This window comes from Theropithecus gelada, chromosome 6 (assembly GCF_003255815.1).
Source record: "Theropithecus gelada isolate Dixy chromosome 6, Tgel_1.0, whole genome shotgun sequence".
Taxonomy (NCBI): domain Eukaryota; kingdom Metazoa; phylum Chordata; class Mammalia; order Primates; family Cercopithecidae; genus Theropithecus; species Theropithecus gelada.
Window position 1 is genome coordinate 154,744,212 of NC_037673.1, and position 8,528 is coordinate 154,752,739.

General features: G+C 44.6%; 1 pseudogene; it reads right to left on the reverse strand.

Moving 5' to 3' along the window:
* Positions 1 to 6,875: 6,875 nt before the first annotated feature.
* LOC112627100 lies at positions 6,876 to 7,829 on the reverse strand (annotated as a pseudogene).
* Positions 7,830 to 8,528: the final 699 nt, after the last annotated feature.

Below are 8,528 nucleotides of genomic sequence, written 5' to 3' on the forward strand. Positions count from 1 at the left end.
TGTGGAGGACCTAGAAGCCCAGAGCTAGAAATAAACATGGGCATTTGCAAACCTGTAGTAAAAGACGGATTGGTCTGGGAAATAACAGTAAGCAAGTATCAGTTGCCATTATCATTATCATCAATAGGATTACTCCTTTGCTGTTGTTAGAAATTCGGAGACTTGTCTTGGGACCCCACTGACCTCATCTGTAAAGCACTTGGCTTGTTTAGATTCCTTCCAACTCTGTCTTTTAATTTTTTTAAATCAATTCCCTTCTTCTGCATTTGCCTCCCTCCCTTCTCTCTGCAGTTACAGGCAGGCTTAATTCTCTTTGCCATTTCTGACAGCCGAGTCATCTCACCCCCATCCTCTTAAACCCCAATTTTGTTAAGGACTGTGTCTATTTTTACCCTTCCCATTCCTGGTGCCTTCGTTGCCTTTTGCGGCCCCTCCCCTTCTGGGCCACACTTCCCAACAAAAGGGTGGCTCATTTTTCATGCGCTATCAGCCAACGTCACCCTCCCAGGCGTTTGTCCTTGTTTCTCTGAGTGTCGGAAGTTCTCCGTCTTCCCGCTAGGACTTCCTGAGAGCGTGGAGCGGGTCCCAGAATTTCTAATCCTCCCTGTTGCAGCTGAGCCCCTTCCCACACTCAGCTTAAGAAAAAAGGAAAAAAAAAAGAGAGAAAAGGCCCCCGGGGAGCGAGGCACGCAGGCAGGCCGGGTGGCTGGGCTGTGTCAGTGCTGGTCGTGTACTGCATGCTGCCGGACCTTGCGCTTTCCTCGCTTTCCTCGAGGGGCCAGGGGTGGGAGAGAGATTACGGCCATCAAGATAAGGCAGAGCATATTCAAACTGGAAGCAAAAATGGGCTGTTTTTCCAATAGTAAGTAATCAGGGAACAGGAGGATGTAATTTGCAGATTAGGAAAGTGAACAAAGAACATAAAATTAACTTTATAGCAAAGAGGAGCGTGGTTTGTTTGAAGAAATAAACCTCCCTAAAGCATTATTGTTGATAAAATCGGACTGTTGATTTAAACTAAGTAGGAAATATGACCAAATCAGTGAGAAGAGCAGGACTCGGTGGAAGTTGAGGTTGAAACTTTAAGCAGGCATGGAAGGCTGGGATGGGCCTGAGAGAGCTGACCGCCTGGTGTGTGTGTGTGTGTGGCCAAAGTGAGGATACCTGTGCCAAGGGCACAGATAGGAGGGCTGTGCCTTACCAGGATGCCTAAATTGCCTTTGCGTAGGGATTGTCTTTCTTTTAAAAGTGGCCTTCACTTCTAAGAACTGGTAAAAGGCAAATATGCTCTTGCACAGATGCAATCACCCTCTTGCTTTCTCCTCCTATTTTTACTTCTCAAATACTCACAAACGCACATCAGAAACACCAGTGACTCTCCCCTCAAACACCAGCATTGACCTGGGTTCCAAAGCAAGAGTCCCTGAGCGATGCCTTTGATGCCGAGGTGATTGGAGCTGGGCTTCTGCCCGCTTTTATCACAGACAGGTTGACCGGATTAGGATAATACCTCTGCAGTGGGCAGTGAGCAATCCAGCTCTATGCTGTGAGAAACGCTTTATTACCTAAAGCAAAGTCTTCTTGGCCTCACATTGACCGGGATGTGAGACTTTTGTTGTTTTTGTTGTCTTTGACCTGCTGAGGCCAGACTCTTCCCAAGGACTGAAGTTCAGAGCAGCCTCCCTGCCTAGCAGTGTGCCTCAAAGTCTTTATTTACCACTCCAGGCATTCTCTCCTCTTTTTTCCATCTTGCTCTGGGCCCCTGGAAACTGCATCATGGGAATCCCTCACCTTCTGGCTTTCTATAGGGTTCAGCTGATGGGAGGCACCAGTAAAAGACCATGAGCACAAGGAGAGGGAGAAGTCAGTGTATTCATTCCGTTCCTGCCAGGCTGTGGGCTGGCAGTGGCTTTCTCTACCCAAATTCAGACCTCCCTTTCAGCTACAGCTACAGCCCCAGCTAGAGTGCTCTCTGGGTTTAGGGGCCTGACTTTGTCCCTTCAGGCATTGGGTTGTCATGAACCCACTGATGCTGCTGCGCCTCGGATGCTTCACCATCCTTTATTGCTTCCTTTAAATGTGCCCTCGCATCAAAACAGTTCCTTTGTTAAACTCTCCTCTAGTGCCCCCATTTGAGTGTGTCTTCCCTGAAGAGTCTTGGTGGATATAAGTGATGAGAGCGCCTATGTGGAAACCAGAAGGCCTGGGCTGCAGCTGAATACCTGTCACAAGTTCACCGTGTGACTTTGGGCAAGTTGCTTCTCCTTTCTGGACTCAGTTTCTTTACCTGTGAAATGGGGATGGTGATTAGGTGACTTTTCAGCTGGAACATGCAATGATTCTGTTTTCACTCGTGGTATAGTGAGCAGAGCTTTGAAAGAAAATAAACATGGATTTGAATCCTGGCTCTGACACTGACTAGGTGTGTGACCTTCACCCAGGTACTTACCGTCTCTGAATCTTGGTTGGCATTATTAGTAAAACAGAGACAATAACCCGTTCCTTGCAAGTTTCAGGAGTGGATTGAATGAAATGACATGTGTGAAAACAGCTAGAGCAGTTCCCATAAAACAGGCATCATCCAGTCCACTTGGGAGCCTTTCTCTTCTTTCCCGGCTTTCCTGGTGGGAACATGCCAGCATGAGGGACGAGAAGTTTGTTGGCTCCAGAGGTTCCCATTTGTCCCATCTCTAATACTGCTTATTTGTTTTGCTGACAGCTCAGCCCGCAGACTCCCTTTCCTTTATCCTTTCCAATCTGTTTGGTCCTTGTAGACTTCTCACTGGAGTCATTCCTTTAAAGGGAGAGCGGGACTGTGGTTCACTGAGGGAGAAAGCCAGAATGTGGTGCTGCTTGGCTGGCCTGCTATTCCGACCAGCACAGGGGTCTTTTTCAGCTCAGTTCCCTGGGACAATTTCTCAGTTCCCTGATACATTTCAGGGACCTTAACCTTTGTGCTTTAGGCGGATATCACTTTTATAACAGAGGTAGGGCCCATATTTTTCATGGTAATTACTTGGCCCTAGATTTTAGGCCAAAAAGAACTCTAACCCAACTAGTCCTGCCCGGCCCCAAACTTGTCAGAAGTGATTGTATATAGAGATTTTTTTTTTTTTTTTTTAATATATATAGAGGGAGCTAGGCATGGTGGCTCACTCCTGTAATCCCAGCACTTTGGGAGGCCGAGGCTGGCAGATCACTTGAGGTCAGGAGTTCAAGACCAGCCTGGCTAACATTGTGAAACCCCATTTCCACTAAAAATACAAAATTAGCCAGGTACGGTGGTAGGCACCATAATCCCAGCTACTTCCAAGGCTGAAGCTAGAGAATCCCTTGAACTCAGGAGGCGGAGCTTGCAATGAGCCGAGATCATGTCATTACATTCTAGCCTAGGTGACAGAGAAAAACTCTATTTCAAAAAAAATCTTTTCAACACTTCAAAAAATATACTTTATATACTTTTTGTATATGAAGTGGGACTCTTGAAATGTTTGCTTAAAGTTTCAAAATTTGGCCGGGCGCGGTGGCTCAAGCCTGTAATCCCAGCACTTTGGGAGGCCGAGATGGGCGGATCACGAGGTCAGGAGATCGAGACCACCCTGGCTAACACGGTGAAACCCCGTCTCTACTAAAAAAAATACAAAAAACTAGCCGGGCGAGGTGGCGGGCGCCTGTAGTCCCAGCTACTCGGGAGGCTGAGACAGGAGAATGGCGGGAACCCGGGAGGCGGAGCTTGCAGTGAGCTGAGATCCGGCCACAGCACTCCAGCCTGGGCAACAGAGTGAGACTCCGTCTCACACAAAAAAAAAAAAAAAAAAAAAAAAAAAAAAGTTTCAAAATTTAAGTGTGTGACCTGCTGATAGGCCCAGGTGTGGACAAAGCCATGAGTGAAAGGAAATTTGTCAATAATATTCTTCCATTCATACGCAGTGTCTTCTTTTTTCATTTCAGCATCTCAGTCTGCAGAGACTCAACATCTGTAGCTGCCCATAGTTGGCTAGAGACCCCTTGCAGTGACTTTCAGGGTCAAGGTGGGGACCCGTAATTCTGTCCCCATTGAATATCAACATATCTGCCTATGTTTGTCAGTACCCACTGAATACTCCCAAGTATATCCATCTTCTTCTATCCATCTAGCCATCCTCCTATGCACAAAATGTTGAAGGCTTTCTGTAGTAATTTCAGAAAAAGTGTCAGTCACAACTCCAGGCTTAAAAAAAGTAAAGTGTATTTGCATACTCCAAACAAAGATAAAATGTCCCCTCAAAATATCAGGTCAAGCAAGAACTAAGTGCCCAGTAGTGGTAATAGGCATTGTTGAAGTTCACAGGAATCAGAAAGCACAACGTGGCAGATAATAAAGACTGACTTTAAAGAAGAAATGGAGAAATTTCTTCAGTCTCCTTTAAGCTCTGAAAAATAATCAGGCCTTAAAGAATGAGTAGGGTTTATGTGCATAGAAAGAAGGAGGAAAACCTACGAGAGAAGGCATGGGGGATAGGAGAAATGACAAAGGCTAGGAAATAGAAATCTGAAAGTAGACTGGTTTGGCTAAAGTGGAGTGCTAGAGAAAGTAGCTAAGGTAAGATTGGAAAGATTGGTTGATGCTGATTTATGGAAAAAAGGCTGGAGCATGAAACTGAGGAACATAAGATTTCCCTGCAGGTAATGAAGGATTCTTGAAGGTTTTTCTAGCTGGGGAGAAGCATCTAGCAGAAGTATGCAGAATGACTTAGGCTATGGGTGTTTGCCTTATCTGTCAACTAATTCATAGATTCATTCAACACGAGTTGCATGAGCTTTCCTGTGTGCTTAATTCACTGGTCATGACTTGGCACTGCTTATTATTGTTATTTATTTTTTAAGACAGAGTCTCGTTTTTTTGCCAGGCTAGAGTGCAATGGCACGATCTTGGCTCACTGCAACCTCTGCTTCCCAGATTCAAGTGATTCTCCTGCCTCAGCCTCCCAAGTAGCTGGGACTACAGGCACCCACCACCTCACCTGGCTAATTTTTGTGTTTTTAGTAGACACGGGGTTTCACCATGTTGGCCAGGATGGTCTCCATCTCTTGACCTTGTGATCCACCCGTCTCAGTCTCCCAAAGTGCTAGGATTACAGACGTGAGCCAGAGCACGCGGCTGGCACTGATTATTATGTCCTAGTTCTTTCTGAAGCCAAAGGAGACTTAGCCCTTGCTTTGGGGAGAGCTGCTTCTTCATCAAGACCAAATAATTAAGATGAAGAACAAGAGAGTAACCATTGCAGTTAACTTTTTTCCAAGAAAATATTTTTATTGTAAAATTAAACCCAGCTATAGAAAACCAAGCAAAACAAATATTTAGCTTATTGAATTATATAGTGAATACCATTGTTAACTACCACCCACATCAAGAAATAGAATCGCTGGCTACTTGTGTAACCCCTTTACATGTCCCAGGCCAACACAATCCCTCCCTCCCTCTGAAAGTAACCATTATCTTGACTTTTATAGTAATCACTTTTTTTTTTTTTTTAAACTTTAACAGTCTCTTATTACCAAACTCCGTGCAACTGATAACTCTAACCCAGCTAAGAGCAAAAATGGCATTGCTAACAAGATCAAGGATGGAGGGGCAGACCCAATAAAGATTGTCTCTTAAAACAAGGATTGGGAAAAATATATATATATCTGCATAAGTGTTTCTTAAAAACTAAAACTTTCCAATGTTGCAGAAAAAATATCCCAAAGTGATTTCAATTCATTAAAATCAGCATTTGGCAGCTTGTGCTGCCTTAGAAATCCGAACTCAGGATAACTCTAGGAGAAAATCATCCCCTCCCATTAAAAGAATTCCCATTTTTCCTCTTCCTTGTTTAAATATCACTGCGTATTCCACAAAACACCCGAAGAGTAACAACAAGAGCCAGCTCACTTCTCTCCGCCCTTGTCTATCTGTTCAGGCTCACCCCAAATATCCCTTAGAAACCTTCACCTCTACTACAATCAGGAAATTAAGCCCTAATTTCAGGGCTGGATTTCTAGAAACTTGTTTAACATCCTCATGCTTTCTTCACTCCTTGAAAGATCAAGGGAGCAGTGTACCTGGCAGAGACTGGAATGGCTGCTGGGCTGGCCAAAGGGGGCCTTTCTTTTCTTTCTTTTTTTTTGAGACCAAGTCTTGTTCTGTCACCAGGCTGCAGTGCAAAGGCGAGATCTCAGCTCACTGCAACCTCTGCCTCCTGGGTTCAAGCGATTCTCCTGCTTCAGCCTCCCGAGTAGCTGGGACTACAGGCGTGCGCCACCGCGCCCAGCTAATTTTTGTATTTTTAGTAGAGATGGGGTTTCACCATGTTGGCCAGGATGATCGCGATCGCTTGACCTCCTGATCCGCCCGCCTCGGCCTCCCAAAGTGTTGGGATTACAGGCGTGAGCCACCGCGCCTGTCTGGAAAAGGAGGCCTTTCTAAGCAAACATGCCCCAATATCTTGTAACTGAAAGTCTAACCAGGCAAAACCAGGGAGTATCCGGCACCGAACTATGGCTGTACCTAAAGGTGCACATCTCCCCACTTTAGCCATACGGGTAAGGGAGGTAAAGAGAGGCAAGTGAGTATTTGACCTCACATGTCTTCTGAGAAAATTGTGTATTTTAGGCCAAAGCTGTGTTGCAGAGAAAGTCATTTGGTCAAGTGATAGCCTTTGCTGTGTCTGCCTGGACAAAGTTGCCATTCCTGAGCAGCCTGTTTCATGGCTGCTTTACAGAAGCTTTTCATCCTCATGCAGAATACTTAAAATTAACAGGGAAAATTTCAGTTAGACTTCACACCTGACAAATACTTTAACAGCAGTTTCTCAATAACTGTTAATGGAGACAGACTACCTCTCAGTTGAGGATCACAGCTCCTTCCGGTCAGTAGGCTTCTTGCCTGACCTCTCTAGCAGCTCATTGGTCTTAGAAAAGTGTCTACATCCAAAGAAACCTCTATACACTGATAACAGGGAAGAATGAGCTGTTTGCAGTACATGGTGCCGCTTCCTCTCCATGGCACTGTCCTCTTCTGAGCATAAGAACCCCAGAGCAAGAAGGCAAGGCCATTGGAGTTCTGGTTTAGCCAGGACACAGCTGCATTAGCAGAGATTGCTCCCAGCCTCTCTCCTTATGAGAATTGGCTTGATGGGCTTGGAACAGTGAGGACAGCATTGAGTAAAACATCTTGTTTGACCCACCCAGATAAATCTCCATGGCTGGGATGAACAAAGCCGTCTATGTCTTTAGACAGCTCTTTATAAATGTTTTCCAAACTGGGCAGAGGTGGAACAGGTCTTTGAACACAAAAGGAGATCCATGAGCTTGGTGGGGTCCATGATATGGATCCTGTCTTGGAATGACATCCTTCATATCTCTTAAGTCACACATCTGGGTCCAGGTGAAGATTTGGTGTGGGAGAGGATAAACAGTGTAATGCTTGCTTTCTACTGCAGCAGATCACATGAGCTTTATAAAATACGGTTTCCCAAATTCTTTGCTGAGGTGCTTCTTCCAATCTCACCAAAGCCCATGACCATGTTGTAGGTGTGAGTCTGAGCAGGGCTGTGGCCATGTTTCTCTGGACACAGATTAACTACTCTGCTCAGTGGTGAGGAGGGCAGTGTCCCAGGCTCACCTTGCCCAGCCTGGTCCTTCTTGGCAGGGCTGGCTACCACATGCCCACTATCCTCAGCTATGACAGCCACACCGGTCCCCAGGTCGGTGGGCTTGGGACTCTGGGCATGTCACTTCCTGGAGGCTAGGGGAGAAGAAGTAGAAAGTCTCCTGGCCGAGCCCAGGAGGGGACCCATGAGGCTCATCCTGGCTGTGGCAGTCAGCAGTTGGCCTACTTTCTTGCATTTATTTATGATTTTGTTATTCAAGTATGCATCCCTAAACTGTATAGTTTAGTCTTGCCCATATATATATTATTATATATAATATATAAATATATATTATATATAGGTATATATAGTATATAATATATTTATATGTATATATTTTTTAATGTGATTTTCAGGTCTCTCTTAATCTATGGTTTTCCACTCCACCTCTTTCTCTTTCCTATAATTTATGTTGACAAACCTGGGCTATTTGACTTGTCAGGTTTCCTGCAGTCTGGATATTTGACTGCTCATTCATGGTTCGGTTCAACCGCTTTTGTATTTCTTGCGAATTGAGACCTGGATCGAGAGGTACGATCTGACACTGGTTGGATCCCTTAATGAGGTTGTAAGTGGTGTTGGGTCTTGTGTCTTCATCAGAAGGTATATAATGTCTGTTTTTTGCTCTTTTCTGGTATTAGTTGAGGTAGATGCTCAGCATCTACATTCATTAATTCATTGGGAGTTGAAAAATAGTAAAATAGTAAAATTTTAATTCTATCTTTTGTTTTAATTTATTATCTGAGATACTTTTATAGAAAGACTCCTCCTTTCATCTATTTTCTTTCCCAGTACTACAGTTCATATAGAGTAAGTAGAATAAATATTTATTTCCTTTTATTTACCTAGTTTTAA